This window comes from Oxyura jamaicensis, chromosome 1 (genome assembly GCF_011077185.1).
Source record: "Oxyura jamaicensis isolate SHBP4307 breed ruddy duck chromosome 1, BPBGC_Ojam_1.0, whole genome shotgun sequence".
NCBI lineage: Eukaryota > Metazoa > Chordata > Aves > Anseriformes > Anatidae > Oxyura > Oxyura jamaicensis.
Window position 1 is genome coordinate 21304609 of NC_048893.1, and position 23401 is coordinate 21328009.

Here is a 23401-nt window from a genome sequence, read left to right on the forward strand (position 1 = left end):
TGGAATTGCTTTGTAGAAAGCTCTCCTCAAGTCAGGAGATCTGGGTAAGTAGGTAAGTTTGCACGGGGGTTTTAGGGTAGAAGAGCAGGATAGCTAATAGAGCTAGAAGGTCCCCATCGTTCCTGGTCAAGAAGGAATGCTGTGGCATTCACTTGCCCTACTTACTTATCACAAAATAAATTGGATTTTCACCTACAAATTCTGCAAGTTTCTTCAAGAAGTGGCACAGAAATGAAATTACGCACAAAAGACAGAAACAAAAACAGAAGGCACGGAGTCACCAGTCAAGTAACCTACAGAACCCCACTGCATACAGCAGATCATTTATTGTCAAGTCATTGAATGGCTTGGGTTGGGAGTGATGGACCTTAAAGTTCATCTAGTTGGTATGTATATGGCACTCTGGCACCAAACTTACACCCAAAGCTGCCCGGACTTGTATGCTAGCAGATATGCCTGTTTCATCTGACAGACACAATAAGCATGGTGCAGGAGTATCTCAGTTTTGGACACTGACACAGCAGCAAGCAACGTGACCTTGTAACATTACTGCACACAAATGGTGCGAGCAAAACAAGTAAGTCTGTGAGAGGGACAAAATGGATGCAGGTACGTCACAACAAATCTACCAGTCTCTTATTTTCCTAACAAGCTTAATAATCATGAAGTGGGAAGCCCTCACTACTGCCTCATGCAAAAGCTGTGAACTTCCAATGCTGCTAAACCCTCTTCTGGTATCTGAGCTCTCGTTCAAGTATAATTCAAGTAGATTAATTATGTCACAGACAACAGAAAACACAGGCTGCCTCTTCAGATTATCAGTAGGAGAAAATACCATTAAGAGTTTAGTTTCAAGGATGCTGTTTACATTTCTAAAACATACTTACTTATTTCACAGGCCTCAGGATCAAAATGAAAAGATAATAACTAATTGCTACAACTGGGAAAAGTAAAGTGGAAAGTCCTTACCGAGCACACCTGTACACAATAATTTGAAGAGCAGCAGTATAAGCAACACAGATTGCCAAAGTGCAATTAGACAAGTGGAAAGTGTTACTCTGAGCACTTGAGATATGATGTTTTGATAACTAAGTTACCTTGGAGATGACTCAGACGCACAAGTTGCTTAACGTCATTTTACGCTATAGGTCCAGGAGGTATAAAAATACGCATAAAAATCACTATGAAATCAGACAGCATCCACCAGAATTGCAAAGTAAATACATTGTCATGCCAGATTACTGCACTAAATTTAAGGCTATAATATTTTATCCTAAGCCCTAAACAAATAAACCCCCCATGGCCATCTCTTCTGTTGATGCACCAAGCCAACCGTGCTGCAGTGCTCTACAGGAGGACCTCCTCTTTCTCAAGGAAGCAACACACAAGGAGAAAGGGAGGTTAAAACAAAACAAAACCTCAGTCCAAGCAAGTTCTTAGCCCACCTGAGCAGCACGACCACCACTAGCGAAAGGGAGTTCTTGTGGCTCAGGCTTCTGTGCTAATAGTTTCCAGGACGAAGCACTTTTTGACGTGTACTTGTTCCTGCTGGGAGAGATGCAGAAAAGATGGTTCAGGTAAGACAAAAGACAAGGGACTGGGCAACATGCACAACCAAAGAGAAATTTCTTGCTCAGTGGTTTTCTCAGTATCCTAAGCAAAAAAACATTTTGGATCTGGCATCTGAAAACATCATGGAAAATTCCTCATTTTCATCTGTATAAATGCAAAAAGGTTCCCCCCTTTTGAAGGTGGGGAAGAGTAAGGAAGGTGAAATCTATTGATTTCACACTGAATTCAGCAACTAAAGAAAATAACTTATCATAACAGTCAACAAACATCAAATCAATCAGATCTTATGAACAGAATAGCAGAAATATATGCCAAATAGATTACAAAGCAGTTAACTGAAAGATCTCAGAAAAGTTGTCATTGCTGAATAACATCATGATGCAATTGTAATGCTCCTTTTGCAGTTCACAGTGACTGAAATTATGCTCTACATCACTTATCGGTTTTATTAGCTGCTTGGAAATAAGTATGTCCTCAGCAATAAAATTAATGGATTACATGGTTTAGTAGCATGGTAAATAACAATAGAAAGGATATCACACAGAGTTATCTCAATTATTTGTCAAGCTGAGCTCATTCCAGCCAAAACAGTCTTAAGACAACTGAATGCAGATGTATGTATCTAGTAACAAGGAATGCAGGTAGGGTTGCAAGTTGGAGGAACTTAACCTTAAGTAAAGAAGACAAAAAGGATGGGAAGGTCACCACAGACACACAACATCACTTGGAGATCCTGTTGTTATTTAAAGGGCTAATGTGGTTCATGGATGCAAAGATACCAGACTGAAAGGAAATACTGAATGGGGGAGGATGGGGTATGTAACAGTAGCAAGCAACTAAAACTGAAACACTGCACCCAGTCCCATGGTTGATGCTCAAAAGAAGATGTTGAAAATCAGAGAACCTGCAGAGCAGTATCACAAATACAGTTAGCATTTTTGGGGGGGGGGGCGCTGGGAGAAGCATTATGCAAAATCAGATTTAAAGATACAGCCCAGATAAGGCACACAAACAACTGACTGCCTACTTGATCATCTTTAAAGTAAAAAATTATAGGCAATAAAAAACACTTGAAAACATCCAGAAGATGGCTTAACAGGGACCAAGAGATGTAAGTCAAAAGCACAGAAGACTCCTATTAGAAATGTGATATAGATCTGAACAGAGAGGAATGAACAGGAATAAACTTCTTAAAAATTGATTCTTTTTCTCAATATTTTGGGGATAAGATATACCTTAAGCCAAAGATTTGTTGGGCCTATGATAAATAGCTAAATGACTGTCAAAAAACTGCAGGCCTTGATGGCCCCTCTAATCCTCAAATGCAGTGACGGTCTCAAAAAAAAAAAAGGGGGGGGGATATTGCTCTGCATTTTCACTAATGTTATTGAACACTGGATCAAATGCACAATGGACTGTGAAATGCCTGCAGATCTTCCCACAGCTAAATGCCAGACAAAGAGACCATCTGTTAATGAACATAAAAGGGAACTCTCTGCAGTTTTATCTGATGCACTAGTAAGTAAACTCATACCATCACTTAGTGCTGTGGGGTTGCCAGTGTAAGTGAAATCTTTTGGTTTTTCATCTCAACAGTTTGGAAAGACAGAAAAAGACAACACCTGAAGTACACAGAAGATACATATTCCTCAGTCACAAAGTCACCTTCGCAGTTGCAGAGTTATAGACTCTTTAAAAACTTCTTTAAAGTACTCTGCTCTCAAGGACACTTTCTGTCTGAGTAAAGGCGTTTTGTATAGAGGCTACACTTTCATTTAGCATGTTTGGGAAGAAAAAAAAAAAAAAAAAAAAAAAAAAAAAAACAAGAAGTCACCCATTTCAGTTAGATTCCTAGCTTTGCAACTTATGCCCTAAAGAGTGCTGTGCATGTCTTGTGATCATAGCTAAAACTCACGTGGGAGTTATTAATTCAGGAAGGAAAAAAGTTTCTGTTGTTGATGATGTGAACCAAAATTGCACACAAAAACTTCTTTACCCTTTTTTGTATCTTACCACTCCCACAAGGCTCGAAATAGAAGAGGTTAAATTATTGCTTCTGTTGCCTTATAATTCAACAGGTCCAACATACCAGCAAGTGCTCTAGCCACACTGCCCAAGTCACAGAAGGCAAAAACATGAACTGGGAGAATGAAGAACCACCCACTTAGGAGGTGGAAGGAGAAGAACCACCCACTTAGGAGGTGGAAGGAGGTGGTAGGAGAAGATCAGGTTCAAGACCAGGTTCAAGTTAGGGAACCCAAAGATACACAAGTCCATGGGATTAGATGAGATGCATCCATGGGTCATGAGGAAACTGGTGGATGAAGTTGCTAAGCCAGCGTCCATCTTATTTGAGAAGTTGTGGCAGTCTGGTGAAGTTCTGACTGACTGAAAAAAGAGAAAACATAACCCCGGCTTTTGAAAAAGGAAAAAAAGAAGACCTGGGGAACTACAGGCCAGTCAGTTTCACCTCCATGCCCAGCAAGATCACGGAGCTGATCCTCCTGGAAACTATGTTAAGGCACATGGAAGATAAGGAGGTGATTGGTGACAGCCAACATGGCTTCACTAAGGGCAGGGTTGGGGCAATTCCAAGCACGAATACTCAGTAAGATGGACTGATGTACCTCACAGTATCCTTCTGGACAAAATGTTCAGCATACAGCGGAATATGATAAATACATAATGTGATGGGTGAACAGTTGCCTGACAGGTGAGCCTCAAAGAGTTATAGTAAGTGGGGTTGCATCAGACTCTCAGCCAGTCACTACTGGGATTCCCATTTTAGGGCCAGTTCTCTTTAATGCTTTCATAAATTACTTGGATGCAGAACTTGAATGTATATTAGGTAAGTTTGTGGATGACACTAAATAAGGAGGAGCTGCTGACATCCTTGAGGGTAGGGAGGCCTTACAGAGAGATCCTGGCAAATTATAGAGCTGAGCAATCACCAGCAATATGAAGTTTAACAAGACCAAGTGTTGGATTCTGCACCTGGGAAGGGGCAACCCTATATACATACAGACTGGGGGACAAGAGGCTGGAGAGCAGCCCCACAGAAAGGTATCTGGGGGGTTCTGGTCAATGGCAAGTTGAATAGGAGTCAGCAGTGTGCCCTGGCATCCCAAAGGGCCAACCGTATCCTGGGGTGCATCAAGCACAGCACTGCCAAGAGGATGAGGGAAGTGATAGTCCCGCTCTGCTCTGTGCTGTGTGGCCTCACCTCAAGTCCCGTATGCAGTTTTGGGCACCACTGTATAAGAAGGACAAAAAAAAGAATGACCCACAGAGGACTACAATGATGAAGGGCCTAGAGGGGAAGATGTATGAGGAGTGGCTGAGGTCCCTGGGTTTGTTCAGCCCAGAGCAGAGCAGGCTGAGGGGAGGCCTCATGGCGGCCTGCAGCTCCCTCACGAGGGGAGCGGAGGGGCAGGCGCTGAGCTCTGCTCTCTGGGGACAGCGACAGGACCCGAGGGAACGGCATGGAGCTGGGACAGGGGAGGGTCAGGCTGGGGGTTAGGGAAAGGTTCTGAACCCAAAGGGCGGTCAGGCACAGGAACAACCAGGACAGTGGTCATGGCACTGAGCCTGAGTTCAAGAAACATTTGGAAAATGCTCTCAGACACATGGTCTGATTTTTGGGTGGTCCTGTGTTGAATCGGGAATTGGACTCCATGATCCTTGTGGGTCCCCTCCAACTCAGGATATTCTGTCATTCTATGAATACAGGCTGGGCAGAGAATAGATTCCGAGCAACCCTGGGGAGAAAAACATGGGGATGGACTTGGATGAGAAGCTCAACGTAACCTGCCAATGTGTGCTTGCAGCCCAGAAAGCAAACTGCATACTGGGATGCATCAAAAGAAGTGTGACCAACAGGTCAGAGGAGGTGATTCTCCTTGTGAGACACCACCTCGAGTACTGTGTTCAGCTCTGGGTCCCCTAGCACAAAAACATGGAAGTATGAGTCCAGAGGAGGACCAGGAGGATGATCAGAGGGCTGGAGCAGCTCTCCAATTAATATAGGCTGATAAACTTGAGGTTATTTAGTCTAGAGAAAATAAGGCTCCAAGGAGACTCCAAGACCACTCCAAGGAGTGGTCTTCCAGTACCTAAAGCAGGCCTATAGGAAAGCTGGACTTTTTACAAGAGCAGGTAATGATAGTACAAGGAGTAATGGCTTTAAACTAAGAGGGAAGGTTTAGATTAGATGTTAGGAGGAATTTCTTCACTCAGAGTGTGGTGAGACACTGGAACAGGTTGCCCAGAGAAGTTGTGGATGGCCCATCCCTGGAAGTGTTAGATGGGCCTGAACACCAGGTTGGATGGGGCTCTGAGCAACCTGGTCTAGTGGAAGGTGTCCCTGCCCATAGCATGGGGGTTCAAACTAGATGACCTTTACTGTCTCTTCCAACCCAAACCATTCTGTGATTTTATGAAGTTTCTACCAATTTGTTTCATACTAATTAAATGAAGATAACACAGAAGTTTAACACACATTGCAACAACATATTAAGAAATGACAAATTAAGTCTTCTTACGTATTCAAGAGAGCAGCTAAACATCTTGGACTTCCAGTTGCAATGAACACAACCAGAATCATTAAAGACAAAGTAATGACTAAATAACTATGACAAGTTGAAGGAAACTGTAACCTACTAATTTGAATGATTCAGGAAAGCAACTTTTATTTGCTGTGTGTGCCTAGGCTATGTTCAAGCAAAAGATAACTAAATTGACCTTCCTGATTCATGATGGCAGACCTCACCTTGTATTTCTGTTGTACCCTTTTTACCTAATCAATGTATTTTATTTCTTCTGTCCTTTACTTTCTTCGTCTGTCTGAAGACATTTGAATAATAACTATCTTCCCCCTGGGCAAACATGGATTAAAGATCTGGTCCTTCATAAATTCTAAGTAGTGATGCAATTAGTAATGTAAGAGCTACGTCTTCTTTATAAACAGGTATATATAGGTATACACATCTGTCAGAAAGAGGCACTATCTCTTCTTAAACTATACAGAAGAAAAATAGGAGCCTTAGGGAAAAAGATGTGAAGAGCTTACTCCTGAAATTTCTATATATTTAAAACACATCCCATTAGTATAGACAAGAGGTTAAGCTTGAAGTGTGAGACAATTTGATTCCTATGTTCTCCAGCTATCACCCTAACGATCTCTAGACATAGGAAGATTAGTGTCGGGTTTCTGAGAGCTTCCTTCAAACTGAGTTGACATGTAGAACTAATCCAGCTTAACTCGAAAGATGCTAGCCAGGTCTATTCAGCAATAAGCATAAACATATCTTTCTAAAAAATGCAAGTTCTGTAGCAATTCAGTTTAAGTGCTAACAGCCATGTGGATTTTATTTTAAAAATAAAAATAAAAAATTAAAATCATGTTGATCTCTGACAGTTCCTATGTACTTCATCCACCAGAACACTCTTGATGGTCCACCTGTGCAGAGCCAGCACTAAAGCACAGGAAGGACAGCTTGGCGGCAAAGCTTCTCTGCAGCTTTCTGGTTTGCTGTAGGATTTTAATCAACTTTAATAGAAAGAAAGAAAGAGATGATGTATCTGCAACATAAAGGAAACCATGACAGTCAAGTAATCTAAAATTCAAACTACCAGAATGTCCCTACTCTTTACTTGTGGCCTGATGTCAGTTACTAAATGTCAGTTACTGAGAAATGCTAGCAAAACACTAGAAATAAGGTTATGATTAGATAACTAACTGTTGGAAGAAGACACTTCCTCAAAAAGTGGCAGAAGCTAGGAAGCTAAACAGAAAGGTGGAGTAAGGTTGAAAGTGCCTCGGAAGGTGCTGGGTGGACTCTGTCCTTTGGCAAGCACCACAGCACCCGAGCCCAGGGAGCTCTGCACAGAGCTAATTATCAAACTGCATCGGCGCCACTGCCGGCTCACGGAAGCCAAATTCCAAAGAGAAACCGAACAGCCCAACGAGCACGTGGTGGTGACCACAGCTCTGCTGACACATTCCTGGGGACAAACTCTATGGTAGCCTCCGCCTGAGTAACCGAGCGGGGACTGGTTGGCTCCAGTATTTTTTTTAAATCGTCATTACTGACGTTTGTTAAGCACAGACTCTTTTGGGTGTTATGTCAACAAGTCTTCCCTCAACCATCTGAGACAGAAAGAAACTTTGAGAGATCCAAAAGTTATCTATTCCCAGAGACAGAATATCTATTCTATTCTACAGGGACAGAAGCTGAGAAATACTTGTTATTAACAGATAAGCCATCTGCTATCTGCCTAAAGAAAACAAGTCTCAGCCCTGCAAGAACTCTGCAGCTCTCCAGTCCATCCTGCTCCCCCAGGGCTTGGGGCAAGCACATGCCCTCTCCCTCCTCCATCCATTGCCTTCTCTAGAGTCTCCGGGGGCATGGACTCCATGACCTCTTTCTAAAGCCAAATCTGAGCGGTTTTCTAGAGAGTTAGAGAGCTTTTTAACACTAAGCCAGTGATGGTTAGATAAAACAACTACCTTCAACTCATTTCTTCAGTTCCTTATTTATAGTTTGTCTATGTAGGTTTTGACCAAGCAAGGAGTAGGAGGTTAAAGCACCTACTGTTCAAATATTGCATTTTTAAAACAGACACCCCCCTAAATGCCTTACTCAGGCTAAGTTTGTTTGTTTTTTAAACACAAATTAAGAGAACAATATCAAGTCCAAGCTGGCTTCATGTTTAAACAAAACTCTTAAAGTAATATTCCACTAATTCTAGTTTTTGGCTTTATTATAATGAATAATGGCCTTATTATTATTTTAATTCTAATGGAAACCATTTACATAGAAGTTGATCCCCCTCACTATAAACTGAGATTCCTGCAGTGATTGAGCAAACCTGCAAGAAAAGGCAAAATAAATATCTTCCATTGAGTTGAAAAGGCAAAGGTAAAAAGGTAGGAGGAACACCACATTTGTGTTGTTTGTTTACTTAATTCCATTTTAATTATTTAGACTCTCATCTCGCTAACAGGTGCTAACTTTACTTAAAGAAGGACCTATAGCTTTTGTTTGCATAAATCAGGTACTTTTAATCAAGTGCACATTAGCTCATCAACACATTGGTTCTGATGAGGAGTTGCATAAGCGACAATGCCAAGCTATTTTGGGGAATATTCATTATATGTCTACAGAACAGTCTGACTGGAGGAAAGTGAGAACAAAATGACAGTAAAAGAACTGTAGCAATTACTTTACTAGCAGTTAACGTTTGCCATTAACTGCTTGCTGGCAAGAGTTTAAAGTTGCAAACCCTAATTTAAGCTTGTTACCTTAATTTTACAATTGTAATTCAATAGTCTGAATGTGGCACTAGTGTAATAAATATCTTAATTCGCTTCATATAATAAATATATTAAAAGTGCATGAAAGGTTTCACATTCTAGGCATTACAAAAATATTTATGACCAGTATTACATCTTCATTAAATATAAATACATGTACAAACTTTTTTCTTTTTTTTTTTCAAAAACAAGCCAGAATCCAAACATGTTAGCAACAAGTCACTGGAACGTTTTGTTGTTAGCAAGCATTCATGAAGAGAACTCCCTTCAAAATGCAGATTCATTTCTGGGGAGCTTATTGCATGCATGGCAAACAGCCCCTGATTTTGTTAAGCCTTTATGCCACTTCCAATAATATCTGTAGGAAGGTTTGGGCAGAAAAGCGCTGTTCCCTCTGTGAGGACATTTTACATATATATATATATATAAGTTCTTAAGTTAGATGTACAAAGCAAGATTTGTCTAGAAGAAACATGTTGTTCACTTGCTAATTGCCAGAATCCAGGTGGGAGGAAGGATAGGAAGAGGAAGGCTGTTCCAGCACAGCATGCTACGCTCCTCTGAAACCCAGAAAGCCAAGCGCCACGACTGAGACCATTGCACAACCTCTCCCTGCGCAGAGCTGCCTCTCCACCACCGGTACCCACTGAGACTCTACACAGAGGTAGCTCACTCAAGTCGCATTTTCTAGGGGAAACACCATTTCAGAAGAACATACAAGAAGAACACACAACTGGAGCCCAATTTAGCTGACCCCAGCTGTTTGCCTTGTCCCTCTGCCAGCACAGCGAGAGGAGCAGGAGGCTCACGCTACCGGACTTGACAACATTACGTGCTAACATGAACAGCCATAAAATGCAGTTTACATTCATATGCCAAGCTGTAAACTCTGGCAGATTCAAGCTCCAATAGGAAACAAGGCTGAATGGCAAAGTAACCTCTGGCAAAGGGACAGGATGAACAGCTGGATGCTTCAGCTCCCGGAGCATAAGTCAGAGTCACAAGTGTATTTATTATGCTGTCCTTCCCATGTCGTCAGCAATCTGGGAGTATCAAGGAAGTCTGGTAACAAAAGTGTTGCAGCAGATTACCAAGAGCAACCAAAGCTTCAGGTGCATGTTTGGGGGTTCACTTTACTACTAAAAGCATCGCTTCTTGCTGGGTCAACACCAGCTTTGTACAGTTGTATCAGAACATAGAAAAAGCTTTTCTTACCAGAACTAACCATGCAAGCTCCTCTCCCAAACACAGCCATCATTTACGTTCTCTACTGGTTCAAATAACAGCCTCTAAGGAAGATAATTTTCTACTTCGCTTTCAGTCAGGCTTTCCCACCAGGGCTTGGGAACCACAAGGATTCAAGGCAATGAGGACAAGCCACACCAGGCTCAGGAGCAGACTTCCTCTCTTTTGTTTTGGCTGGAAGCGTGCTGTTCTGGCTTTTCCAACACAGGCGGCAGCCCCCCCACCAGAGCATGCAGGATCAGTCTCACAACCCAAGAGGTGGGGTGGGTAAAAATTGCTGGCCCCAAGTGCCTCTGTGCGCTCGCTCCCTGTTTCACAGCTAATGGGTCACCCACCCGGCTCACAACCCTGCTCCTGCAAGGCCAGTTATGTATTTAGAGCTTTAGAAAGGTGAGAGAGAGACCTTCTAGCCCAGCTTTGGGGCTGACACCCTTCAAAAAGCAAGAGGCGATCCCAGGTACGTCCCGGCAGCCCACCACTTACCGACCCTAGCTTCCTTCTAGATTCCATTGTAATGAGAACATAAATAGTAGGACAAGCACATATCACTCTTGAATGAATTACCTATTGAGAGTTCCCTCTGGTGTTCACTAAGTTAATCATCACATTCAAGGTAACAGCGTTAGCTACAAAAGCACCAAGTTCCCCCACGAGCAAGTTTTCGTTCGATGGTGGTAGAGACAGGACCGCTGCCTCGCAACTCACCACCAACAAAGAGATTTCCACGAGATTTCGGAGCCTCGAGAAACTTGCAGCTAGGTCTACACTCACCCCAGCAGCCGGCTAACCCCAAAAGGACCCGAACCGGTGCCGCTCCCTCCCGTCCCCGGGTGGCACCGAGGCTGCGCCAGCCTCCCATGGGGAGACAGCCGCAAGTCACAGGTACAGCCCATCGCGACACGGAAAAAAAAAAAAAAAAAAAAAAAAAAAAGGCAGAGGTGTTTTGCGGTGCCGAATAACTAAGCTTTGAGTCACCCATGTTCCAAGCTCGCACTTCCATTCTCCCGCACAAAACGCGAGCGAAGCACCCCCTATGTAATTAACAGCTCGGAAAGAAAGTTTAAAGCTGCCTGCGCGAAGAGACGAGAGGAAAAACCCGAAGCAGCTCGGAGCCAGCGGGGAGCGGGGCCGGGGCTGGCCGCGCCCGGAGCGGGGGAACCGGGGCCGAGCTGCGGGGGCTCGGGGGGCGCCTCGGCCCCTGCAAGGACCGCGCAAGGACCGCGCTCAAAGTCCGGAGCAGCGCACGGGGGAGCCCCGAAAGCGAAGCCAGCGGGGGGCGAGGGGCAGTGCAACCCCCCCGTGCCATGCCGGTCCCTCCGCCCTGCCCGACACCCCGCGATCCCGGGGAGAAGGGGAGAAGGAGGAGCTCGCCCCCCCGGCAGGGGAAGCGGCTGCGTTACCTTCAACAGGTGCAGGCAGGGGGGAGCCCCGCGGATCCCCGGAGCTGCCCGAGCGGCCAGCAGCCCGCAGCCCGGGGCTGGGCGGAGGCGCTACGGCAGCCCCCGGCGGCCGCCCGGTGCTCCCCGCGGGCCCCACCTCGGGGAGAGGAAGGAGAGGAGGCAGGGAAAGAGGAGAGAAAGAGCCCCGAGAGGGATCGAGCGGCCGTCACATGGCGCTGCCGATCCGCCGCCCGCCAGCCGAAGCCTACGCCGGGGAGCCGGAGAAAAGCTGCGAGGAGGGGACACACCTGTAGGCGCAGCACATATCCGCTGTGAGCACAATGCGAGACAGGAAACTGAAAAAAACAGCCCAGGGAAGGAGAGAGGCTCCCGTCCCTCCCTCCTTCCCTCCCTCCGTCCTCCTCCTCCTCCTCCTCCTCCTCCTCCTCCTCCTGCTCTCTCCACCCCCTGCCCCCGGTCAGGATCTGCTTGCAGCGCTGTCTCCTGCCGGGAGCAGCAGGCAGAGGGCCGGGCGGAGGAACCAGCCGCACTTTCTCTCTCCCTTTCCCCTTCCCCGGCTCCGCGTTGTGTTGCCCGCCGGCCAGGCAGAGCCCAGGGGCCTCCCCCCGCGGGGGAACCGGGGCCGGGCCGGGGGCTCCGCTCCAGTCCCCGGGATGCGAGCCCCGGGCTGCCCTCGGCGGATGGCACCGGGGAGCGGGGGTGTCCCCCGGCTGTGCCCAGTCTGGAGGCCCGGGGGTGCCCGGCACGGCGCCGGGGGGCGGTGGGGAAGCGCCCCCCGAAGGAGTCGGGAAGGGGGAGGTCGCCACCCCTCGTCCCCTCAGCGGGGGGGCAGCTGCTGCGGGGATCTCGGTTTCCCTCTCCCGAGAGCTCCTGTCGTTGTGGGGCCCAAAATATGTCCCCCCCACCCTCGGCAACATCTGGATTGAACTTAAAGTACTTCGGGGTTTATCCCTCTCCAGTAAACTGTGCGTGATCACGCTTTCTGAAGGTCTCTTCCCCGTCTGGGGCTCTCCACCAAAACCCCAAATTTCTCCCTTCCTCCCCCAGAAACACCCAAAGAGGAGATCCCACTCCTTGTGCATAAACAGGGCATCGCATTGCTGCAGCATCAGCGGCTTCCCTGCGCCCTGATGCCAAATTTGCCTTGACTATATATCTCTATAACATAGGGATGATCTATTAAAAAGAGGGATGGGTTAGAAGAATGGCTCACGTAAGCTTTAGGCAAGTTGTTTAGACTTGGTAGGTAGCTTTCCATCAGTCAAACGTGGACGGGCAACGTTGCAAGGAGTAGTTAATTAGCTGCTGTTGGCACTTTGAGTGCAGTTTCATTAAATGCTGTGTGCATTGGGCTTCTCGCTGAAATAACAGGAGAGGGCTGGTCGGAGCTGTGCTTCTCAAATGGCACCTGGGAAGCTGCTGAGAAACTGTCACTGGGTCTCAGAGCAGTAACAAATAGGAAATAAATAAAAACCAGCTCCAAAACCTGAGCAGGAGTAGAAAGTGGCAGGCTGTTGGAGGAGAGGTTAAAATGGCACGCGGCTACAGCTGTGCAAAGTGCAGCCGTGGTGTTCACAGTGGGGTGGGACCATCGTGGTGTTGTGTGTGGGGGCTGTCTGGGTCCCATCCCCGCTTTCTGAAAAGCTCCAGCAGAAGGCCTCATTCCTGCATGTTTGCCTCCTTCCTGCTCCATACCTGAGCTGGTTGAGTTGCCACAAGATGAGGAAGAACAGCTCTGGCATCACTGTGGAGTGATTCAGATCTGCATGCCCACCCCCCGCGTACCTCTTTGTTTGCTGGAAGAACGAAGGGGAATCTGAAGAGGAGGGAGATGGGACTTCCCGAGGAAAATTGGGTTAGTCGCGTCCTGCAAGCCCTGGGAGAGATCCAGGACAGAGGAGCTCACAGGCTGCTAATGGGCTTGGTGAGACCTCACTTTCCAGGCTGTTTTTTCAATGTCTGGGCTTATGGCCAGGTTGTGCCCAAGCTTTTGGCAGAATGCCCTGGAATTACCAGCCAGGCAGCTCTCCTTGTGCCCTGGCCTGTGAATCCCTGCCTCCCGGCATGCTCTGCCCCTGGGGCTTTTGCTGGGAGCTCTGTCACTAGTTTGTCACCCCAGCCCTGCCTGCTCCAAAGCCTGTAATCTGCTCACCACCTGGGGCAGCAGCCCCAGCAGTGGTCCCACACCTGCTCCATCCCATGGCCACTGGCCAGAGCTGCAGTGCTTCCCATACTGCTGCTGCCTCGTGGTGGGTGTCCCCAGGCTAGATCTAAGCCTTCGCCCCCTCCCGGCACTCTGCATGGTTCCCTCTGGCTGGAACGGTTCCCTCTGGCTCCTGTTGCTGAGGCTGTAGTTTTTAGAAGCCTGCCTGTGGACACACAGAGGCAGAGCAGTGGTGACAGTTTATTCAATTCCAAAGAGGAGCTGGTGGAGTGAAGCTGTGCTGAATCCTCAGCCGGTCCGTGATAATTACCTGCTGTGTGTTTGACCTTGCCTAGTGTGACAGGGATTATGAAGTTGAACTGGAGCTCGAGGTGGCTGTGCAGCATCCCATCCCAGGCCAGCTGTGTCCTCTGCTAAGCCTCCGTACCTCGCTTTTCTGCCAGGTGCCTGTGGCTGTGCTCAAGCGGCAGCGTGGTGCCTCAGCCCGTGCTCCTGCCCGCTGGGGCACAGCTGCGTGCAGCAGGACTGGTGTTAGCCCGGGCTGAAATGGAGCAGTGAGGCACCATTCGGTGCTAGGCCTTCTTGAGGAGGAGCCAAGTGTTCACAGGCAGGTCTTCTGCCTCTTCTTTGTCCTGGAGGCAGCACGTTGTCCTCCCTGTAGCAGGGCTTTCAGCTCTGTTCCCTAAGTAAGCAGTATGGCTCTGTTCCCTAAGTAAGCAGTATGGCTTGATAAGTCCCCAGTGAACCCAGATAACAGCTGCACATGAAAAACTGCTATTTACTGCTGAAGGATAATCCTCCCTCTCCCTTATTGCCACCTACCAAAAATAATAGTAATAATAATTAAATGCTAAACACAGAAATGCATAGAAAAGAGCAACAAGTAAATGGTTGAATGATTAACAGCTTTCCAGCATCTTGGCGATCTTAACTACACTTGCACGTGCACAGGCAGCATGCAGACCGAGGGGGAAAGCCCTGCCTTGTCACTCTCCATTGTAAGGACAGAGATAAAGGGGCAGCATGTGGATAGGACGCCGGTCCAGATTTCAATTTCCTATGTATTTCCTCCCTCTGCACTCCCTCTGTCTCTCTTCACCTTGTTATCGCCCAGTCACTGTTATGCACTTCCTTCTGTTTTTGTCTCTGCCTGTTGTTAGCCTTTATGCTGGATGCACTCTCCGTGCCTGCCCCCTGCTTCCTTCCCTGGCTGTGTCAATTCTCAATTTTATCCATACACGGCGCCACTCCTACTGCTGCCACCTTAGAGGCCTGTAATAAAAGGACCAGAATTTCCATCTGTCGTCATTAAAACACCTCACTCTGCAAACACCAGGACTAACAAAGCCTGGTTTCCTGAAGCTTTGTGTCTTACTGGTTGCTGTCCCCTTGCCTCCCCTTTCTCCTCTGTGCCCCTCATGCCATCTCTGCGTGGTGGCAGGAGGTTTGTGAGCAGTGCCCATGCTGCCCAGCCTGACGGCCTGCGGCTGTGTCCTTCCTGCGTTTCTCTCTGCTGGAAGATATATTCGAGTCGCTGATACACGTGGGCCCCTGGAACTTCGTTATCTTTGAGACCCGTGCCTCTTTCATGCATGTGTTTTTAAGTGGTCAACGTGTTGTGATGTTTTTGTGAGGAGCCGGTGGGCAGCTGAGCAGCCAGGTGATTGATGGTCAGCCTTCAGAAAGGAAGGTTGTTGCCATGTGGTCATGGAGATAACCCAAGAGCCACCCAAACGGCTGTAAAAGGAGCTTCAGAGCCTTTAAAATGATTTAAATTGTGCTTTGCGCAGAAAATGTTGATTGTCCCTGTGTTCCCACATGTCAAAGCAACATCGTTACAGCTGGCCTCGGGGTCTCGCTCATCCCAGCTCTTGTCTGAAGGGGAAATAAGGGGAAAGGATCCCTCCTGGTGGGAGCAGCAGCATGCCTGCTGTGCTGGCCAGATTCAGGCTGGCTCAGCACCACTGCCGTCCTTGGTAACACATTCGTATTGATGATGGGGATGCCAGGAGCATTCTTACGAGGGGTAGGACTCTGCCTGAATGGTTTTAGTGTTTTTTGTTATGGTATAAGGTAGGGCTCTACCAGACTTGTTCACCCTCCATCCGAGTGCAGGGCAGCCTGATGTCTTCTCTTCCAACAGGGCACCGCACTGCCTTGCACCAGAGACTGAATGACCCAAACATCCATATTCATATTTTCACAGGCCATAAATCACCCTGAAATCTACTTTTTCTGTCTGAGAAGTGCCAGATACATCTAAGTTGTTATCAGATTTGTGAAATGTCACTGCAAACATCCCGAGTTTCATGCCCTTTGCACCAAACTCCTATGGCAGATCAATTTGTCTATATCTGTTTATTTCCTGTGGTTGATGGCTCTCTCAAAGCCAATTTTCCATCAATCCAGAGAAAATCTTTATGGGTAAAATAACATAAAGTGTGTTGCAAGGTTTCCCTCGTTCTTCCCTTTGGGGGTAGACAATATTTGAGGCACATGGAGCAGGTGTTTGGGGGTATTCCCTAACCACCCCTCACTTGGTACATTTGTTAGCCCCTGTGCAAAATGCTACCCAGTGAAAATTTTGCTTTTGTTTAGCTGAGCAGACATTTTGCATATACTTTGTGATGGATATAAATTGCTGTGCAAAGGTATGAGATAGAAAAACAGCAGGCCCTGGATACAATTTCCATGTGGAATCCACAGAAAGCCTTATATGGCTGCATGCAATGTCTAAGTGCATGTGCATAACTACTAAAAGTATCAGCCTTCACTGTGAGGACTTGACATTCTGACACACCCCTGGTTATACCCCATCGCCTGAGAGCCCAGCTAAGAGATCCCTGGATGATGAAGAGGTTCATACAAGCAACACCTGGATTTTTTTTATATTAATGCTACTTTGAATTTTCTAAGGAATTTAACTAGGAAAAAAAAAAAGAGCAAAAGATGGTAAGAAATCTCAGCAGAAAGCTTAGCATCTACATGTAGCTAAAATGAAAATGAATGGTAAATGCTGACAAGTGATTTTTAACTCTGCCCTTTTTTCTCCAAGCAGACCCCACACACATGCATGCACACACTCACACACACGTGTATGTATATATAATAATCAGTCAAGCCAGCATTTCCCTTTGTAATGAAGGCAGCTGCCTAGGTAAGTCCAAAGCCCCTGCTCTGCTGCCATGGAGTTACCATCCATTGCAACCACAGCCAACATACCTACATGCGATATGACTGTTACCTCTGCAGCTGGTTGGCTGACTGACTACTGGAATTAGTTACCTGTCATGCATACTGCTATAAATGCATCCATACTGTAGAAAAAATAGTGGAATCTCATTATCTACTAATATTTGAACTAGTTTTGTTACCGAGGGATAGGCTGTGGGAAGACAATTGCTGGTAAGAGCACATGATTACAGTGCTCTGTTCAGAAGTGGAAAATCAGAGTTTAACTACTTTATTCTGGAAATAATGCATCTTTTTACATCAGTAACCTCAGATAGTGGATAATTAATATTTTCAGAACGTATATTGCAGAATTTTTATGTTTATAATGTTCGAGTGTATCTGGGCTGTTGTAGTTAAACATACAACTAAAACAGTAGGAATTTAATGTGGTACAACAGAGTTGGAGAAGCATTTATCATTTTAAAAGGATGAGATCAATCAGATTTCATCAATGCCACCTCAGTTAAGATGATAGAAAAATAAAGTATTGACTACTAACAGAGAGGCTATATTTTACCTTTTTATTCATAGAAGATTTCCAAGATAATATGGGTATTTTAAATGACTAGCTGAGCTTCCATCATGTGATGGCAACTAATCAATAAATCATGTGTCATTGTTGTGGCTCGGCATGTCAAACAGCTGCATTTCAATGTCCGTATTTACAATTTTTGAGTGATTTTTTTTGTTGTTGTACATTTCTAGCTCATTAGGCCTGATTTTAAAAGTGGTTATTTTCACGTCAATGAAATCGGTAGAAAAATCACATCTTATCTGTGGCTGCCAAATGGAGGAGATGGAATGGGGTAATCAACGAGAAACTTCAGTTACTTAACATTGCTCACTACCCCATGTGGGTTTACTAAAGTAGCTTTTTCTCATGAGCAATGTGAAAAATAAATACACTGCTTTGCGTGAGACACATTGGACATTTTGATGCTCTTGGGGAATGCGAAAAAGATGAGTGCTTTCGAAAGCAGCTTTTGGCATGCATAAATCATGAGGTTTGTACTGAGGCCTGGGACATCCAACTCAAATGATTTGGGTTAGATATTGGCACGAAGATGAACTAATAGTGTTTCGATTGCCCTGCCCATCTCCGTTATTTTGCCTACCAGTGTACCAGAGCCATCCCGCTCTGCCATGAATGAATATTGACCTGCTTTTGCAGGTGAGCTCGCTGGTCAGCATACATCCAAGTCTGTGATTTAAGGACAGTGGCAAACAGCTGAAAAATCATTAATCACTGTTACGATCTTCCATTGACATTTAACTGCATTTTAAGCGCCTTTGCCATTGTGTCCAAATACCTAAAGAAATGTTTTTGATGAAGGCACTTGGTTCAACTTGGATGCAGTCCAGAAGAAAACAGTGTTTGTCCTCAGAGGGAAATGCTACAAAGAACTGGCCGAAATGCAGTCTCTGTCTCTTGTCTACAGCAAACAGCCCTCGCTCATCAGGATATTGCAAAATCTCAATGTCTTCCTCACATCAGTCTCAAAAATGTCTTCTTTATGTTTTGGTTTATTAAGAGATTAAGCTATTCTCTTCTGGACAATGACTCAGGTCGTAATAACCCACATGTTTATTGCAGCCATGTCAGATAACTGGAATTCATGCTATCTGAAGTGAACTGTGGGGATTTGTGTAGGTTTCGGCGAGTACAAAACAGATGCTCGGTTTTCTGATGGCTCTGGTTTGTGTATATATGTGCATGAAGCCTGTGTTCACATTCTTTCCCCGGCTGCAGCATAAGGAAGCCTTGGTCTTCACTCCCAAAGCGATTAATAGTTCAGGCTGAGGCTGTATTTCACTCTAATAATTCTTGTAGGAACTTCACTCCTCTGGGACAAGGCACAACACAAAGCCTGCTATAAAATCTGTGAGAGGTGAACAAAATTCAGCCAGACCAAATCAGCTATGGATCTGTTTTGCACAGTGGCTTCAGGAAATCGGGAATTTGATTGCTTTTTGGATAGTGCCAAGGGTTCTTTCCTTTCAAGAAAACTTCTATGGCATAAATACATTTCCGTTCAAGCTTCTTTTAAAAATCCCCAACAACAAAAATCCTTCTTTAGGCAGGACCTGGGTTCTGAAAGTGCTAAAGGCATCCTGAAGTTCATTCTGATGTTAATTTTACGTAGAAGATGATCTGATGCTGTAATCAGAGTTAAGACAGCAGAGCCCAGTGTTCATGTGTGCTCCATGCAAGACTCACTGAGCTGCCCTTCTCCCCGCTGGTGGGCCTTCTGAGGAGCTATGGAGCAGGGGGAAGGTTGTGATGTCCAGCCACAGCTGGAGTTGTGCCTCCTGCCAAGGCTCGTCACCCAAAAGTCATGTTTGGCTGCAGAAGTCTTGCACCAGCAACCCTCTGTGCTGGGACCTTTCTGCTGGGGACCACATCCACAGTGTGACCTCGAGCATGGGAGTTCACAGACCCAGAGGGCTAGAGGCGACTCTGAGCTATCTAGCGTGTACTCCTGAGTTGGAGCAATATCATCTACACCCACAGGCAAATAGAGACATGTTTGTCTGAAAATCTCCAGTGACAGAGGTCTAAGCATTTTACAGGCCTTCTATCTACTGCTTCCCTGTTATTTTAACCCTAATAGGCTGTCTGAATATTCCTTGCTGCAAATGACACACTGCTCCTTACGCTATCTAACCAGGATGCTGAAAGCTGGTGTAGGTTGTTCCTACATCTTTGCAAAAATAATAATAATAATAAAAAATGTATTTGAATACTGTGATTACATGTCCTTTCAGTCTTCATTTCTTTATATTCATCCTCCCCGTTCATTCAAATATCTTATGTTTTCTAGACCAATGATTGTTTTCTGGGCTTGTATAGTGGGCTTGATCCTTGAAATGCAGTTTTTAACACAGGCCATGATCCTTCAGCAGAGCCCTTACCAGCAGTGAATAGCATGGACAGATCACCTCAGGTGCTCTGCAAGTTGTACTGCTGTTTTATGAAACTTGGAAGGCTGAGCTAAAAGGGCTATGGGGAAATTGTGTTCTGAAATGGAGGAGAATTGAGCCATGCTGGTAAGAGAAAGGCAGAGCCTTGCAGTAGATGTTTTTGCTTCTGTGGAATGCTTTTGCAATGCTTCCAGCAAAGGTGAAGTCTGGTATGATTAAATGACCAATGTCAATGTTATAGTACCCTGAAGATGTTGTTTAGTCTTGCTGGAATTTTTTGTTTAGCATTCAGGCTCTTTTTTTTTTTTTTTTTTAGCTGACTGAGGAGGAAAAGTCTGTAAAATTAACTAATAAAATTAAGTAATAAAAATAACATAACTAATGAAATAAGTGTCCAGGAGGATAAACTTCACTGTCATTAGAGAAAATAATGAAGCACACATGTAGAGGTTGATCCAGACAAAGATGCACTCCTTTTGCATGATGGAATTAAGCCAAGCTCTGCTCACCTGTTCAGTGCCCAAACTAAAACACCCTGCCAGTGCAACTCCAACCCAGTGATGTGATTCCTGGAGCAGCCATCTCACGTCCCACAGCCTGTAACATGGGCAGAAGGGTTTAGTCTGAAGTTTTGTTCATCCAGACATGGGCTAAGGCAGCAACTGTGGCTTGTAGCCAGAAACTCACATCTCCAAAATCTTCTTTCTAGCTGTATTGCACTACTTTTGGTGCCTCTCCCAAGGAGTACATTCAGCATGATGCTATATAGAAGGACACGAGGCTGAGAGTAGCAAAGGATGATTAATGAACAGCTTTCCCCTATGTTACACTCTCCTTCCCCTCCCAGGATGTCCTTGATAATACCTTCAAGTAGAGATTCACATTATGGCCAAGCCGATGTATGTGTCTCTTTCCATGATTGATGGTGCTGTCCCATCCCTACCTCTGCTGCTGGCCATGTAATCCTCCAGCACTTCTTGGTCCAGCTCTGGTACACATCTGATGCCCTGGTAAGCCTGTTTTGGGAAGAAACCATCAGAAAATGACAAAAGTAAGTAATGTCTTTTTATTTATTTATTTATTTATTTTTTCTGCTTCCCAAATGCCTACCAATATTGCTCCCGGAGCTGGTTCACCATGAGGTCAGGATGGTGCCAGCAGTGGCCCAAGGGTTAGAATGGGGCGAAGGAGCTGGACATGGAAGCAGCAGACCATTAGATCAACCACCAGATCAGATTCAGCATCCCTTCCTGCTCACCAGGTGTTTCATTTGTGTCATCTCTTCTGAAAGCTGTATTTCATTAGCAGTACCTGAGCTTTAGTTCCTACATTCCTTTGAAGCTGCAGCAGATGGGAAGCTTAAGAATGAGAATGCTACCAAAGACGATGCAGTTTTAATTCTGACTTCTCTTAAAGAAAACACAGGGAAGCTCTTCTCCTTCTTTGATCACCTTTTTTTTTTTTTTTTTTTTTTTCTGTAAGAAAGGCCAGTCCCAAAGCAGGAGTCAATAATGCAGCAGCAGCATTCACATATCAAGCTTTCTGCATGCCAGCTACAGTATGTAGTGGTTTCAGAGTGTAAAAAAGTACCAGCTGCCACCCTCCTGCCTCCGCGGCTTATGGAGGATGGACAGAGCAGGAGGGGCAGTGGAGACCAGAAACCACTGGGCATGAGAAATGGCTGGAGAATTTCAGTCAACAAACAGAGGACTCATAAGAAGCAAAATTTTAAGCCGTATTTCAGCTTCCATTATTGGAATGCTGTTAGGCTTCCTACAACAATGACAAGCCTGATATTATCTAAGCAATATTATATGGCTCAGGGCTGAACGATGCTCTATCAGACATTAGAATCTCTCTTTAATGTTTTACTTCTGAAATTCAGGAAATTTTGTTCTGCACTTCTACCAGAACAGAAATCACCATTTGAATAAAATAAAGAAAAACAACCAAACATTTAGCAAATTCATTATTTTAATTTCAAATGTGGTATCTATTTGGAAATGTTGATATTTTCTGGCAAGTGCAATGCACACATGTATGTTGTTAGTCACCCAATGCATTGAATTTGTGCTATATGTACTTCTTAAAACAGATTTGCTCAGTATTTAGAACTTTTGTCTTTTTTATTCAATAAATCTCCAAAACTATAGCAGATGGAGAGGGGAAGAGCATTTTTGACCTCAGAATGGAACTGCTAGGTGGAATTTCAGCATATAAGACTGTGTTAATAGCATCGTATTCAAAATGGTTAATACTGTGGATCATAGCACTGTATTACAGGCATATATGGTAAGTATTGCTGTAGAGCACATCTAAGTCTAGTTCAGTAAGGAAGGACAGAAGGTAAAAAACCACCATGTACTGCATCTGCTCCCAAATCCTTTAACAGCTTTTGTGGTTTGACAAACACACATTCTTATTTGTACTGTTTTTCTAAGGAAATAAGGCTTTTGCAATGATGGATTTTTATTTGCTCCTCCATAATAAATATGGAACCATGACCTAGTCAGATTTCATAAAGTGCTGGAAAATTTGTAAAAACAGGTAGAAGAAGCCCAAATCAGTGTCCTCATAAGGGAAAATAATTATCTCGGTGAGGCTGTTAATGGCATCAAATGACTGAAACAGGAGAGAGGTTTAGGTATGTTCAGGCATAGGAAAGGGTTCAGATGGTTGCTGTCATGGTATTACACACTGATAAAGAGCCATAGGATCAGCTACAGAACTGACTGATTTTGATAATTTTATTATCCTTCCTTCTGTGTGAATTATCCCTACAAGCAGGAAAGTGACTGTTGTGCAAACTACACCGATGAAGGAGAGATTTTCCTTCATATTTTAGCTGCATTGAGTACTATTCATAACAGCACCAGCTTGAAACCAAAATCTTGATTCTCTCTGACATGCCTGGGATATGTAACCTACTGAGAAGTTCTGCATGCTTTGTGGTCTTCGGTGGCTGGTACAGGAGTGGGTTGGGTCTGGATCTCACCAGCATTTACACCGTGGTGTAACTCTGTGCATATTGGTATATATATATCACAAAATGGGAGTATTTTCACCAGTTTAAGACAAAGCACGTGTGTAAGTGTTGGCAGGGTCAGTTCCCAAGAGCTCAGTGTTTCTCTCAACTCATGGAGCAGCTCTCTTAGCTCAGGTAGGGTTGACATGGGTAGGGTGCTGAAGGTTTGCTTAATTCACACTGACAGTCCGTCTTACCAGTCAAGTTCTCACCTTGTTTCTTTGGTTTCACATTGTGCTTTGCTGGGTTATGAATACCTTTATAATGGTACATGTTGACAATTGCATGTGAGAGCAATATTCATTGTCTTCCCAAAGCATAGCAGTCCAATACAGAAAACCAAACAAGAGGCCTTTTTATGTGTGAAAAACATATAAATCTGTGCTAGCAGCAGATTTCAGCAGCCTCTTCTGTCACAGTCCTGCGGCCAGGGAAAGGAAGGCTCTTTCTTTCCTCTGAGAAAATTGCCCCCCTAATGTTACTCTAAGGCAGGGTGAGGAGAGTGAAGGGGAAATTAGTGTTTC

The 23401-nt window shown here is 45.1% G+C and overlaps 1 protein-coding gene across 6 annotated transcripts in view; it reads right to left on the reverse strand.

The window, feature by feature from the left end:
- PLXNB2 (plexin B2) overlaps positions 1–11909 on the reverse strand; it is a 256955-nt gene extending 245046 nt beyond the window's left edge. Inside the window, exons 1-2 of one of the 6 annotated variants that reach the window (XM_035309113.1) lie at positions 11820–11909; positions 1446–1548 (exon numbers count right to left, since the gene is read on the reverse strand). The gene's annotated coding sequence lies outside the window, so the exon portion shown is untranslated. Of the gene's footprint in view, positions 1–1445; positions 1549–11532; positions 11796–11819 lie in introns of those variants that run through there. The other 5 variants (XM_035309121.1, XM_035309139.1, XM_035309131.1 and 2 more) reach the window with 5 other exon arrangements.
- Between the last annotated feature and the right edge of the window lie 11492 nt (positions 11910–23401).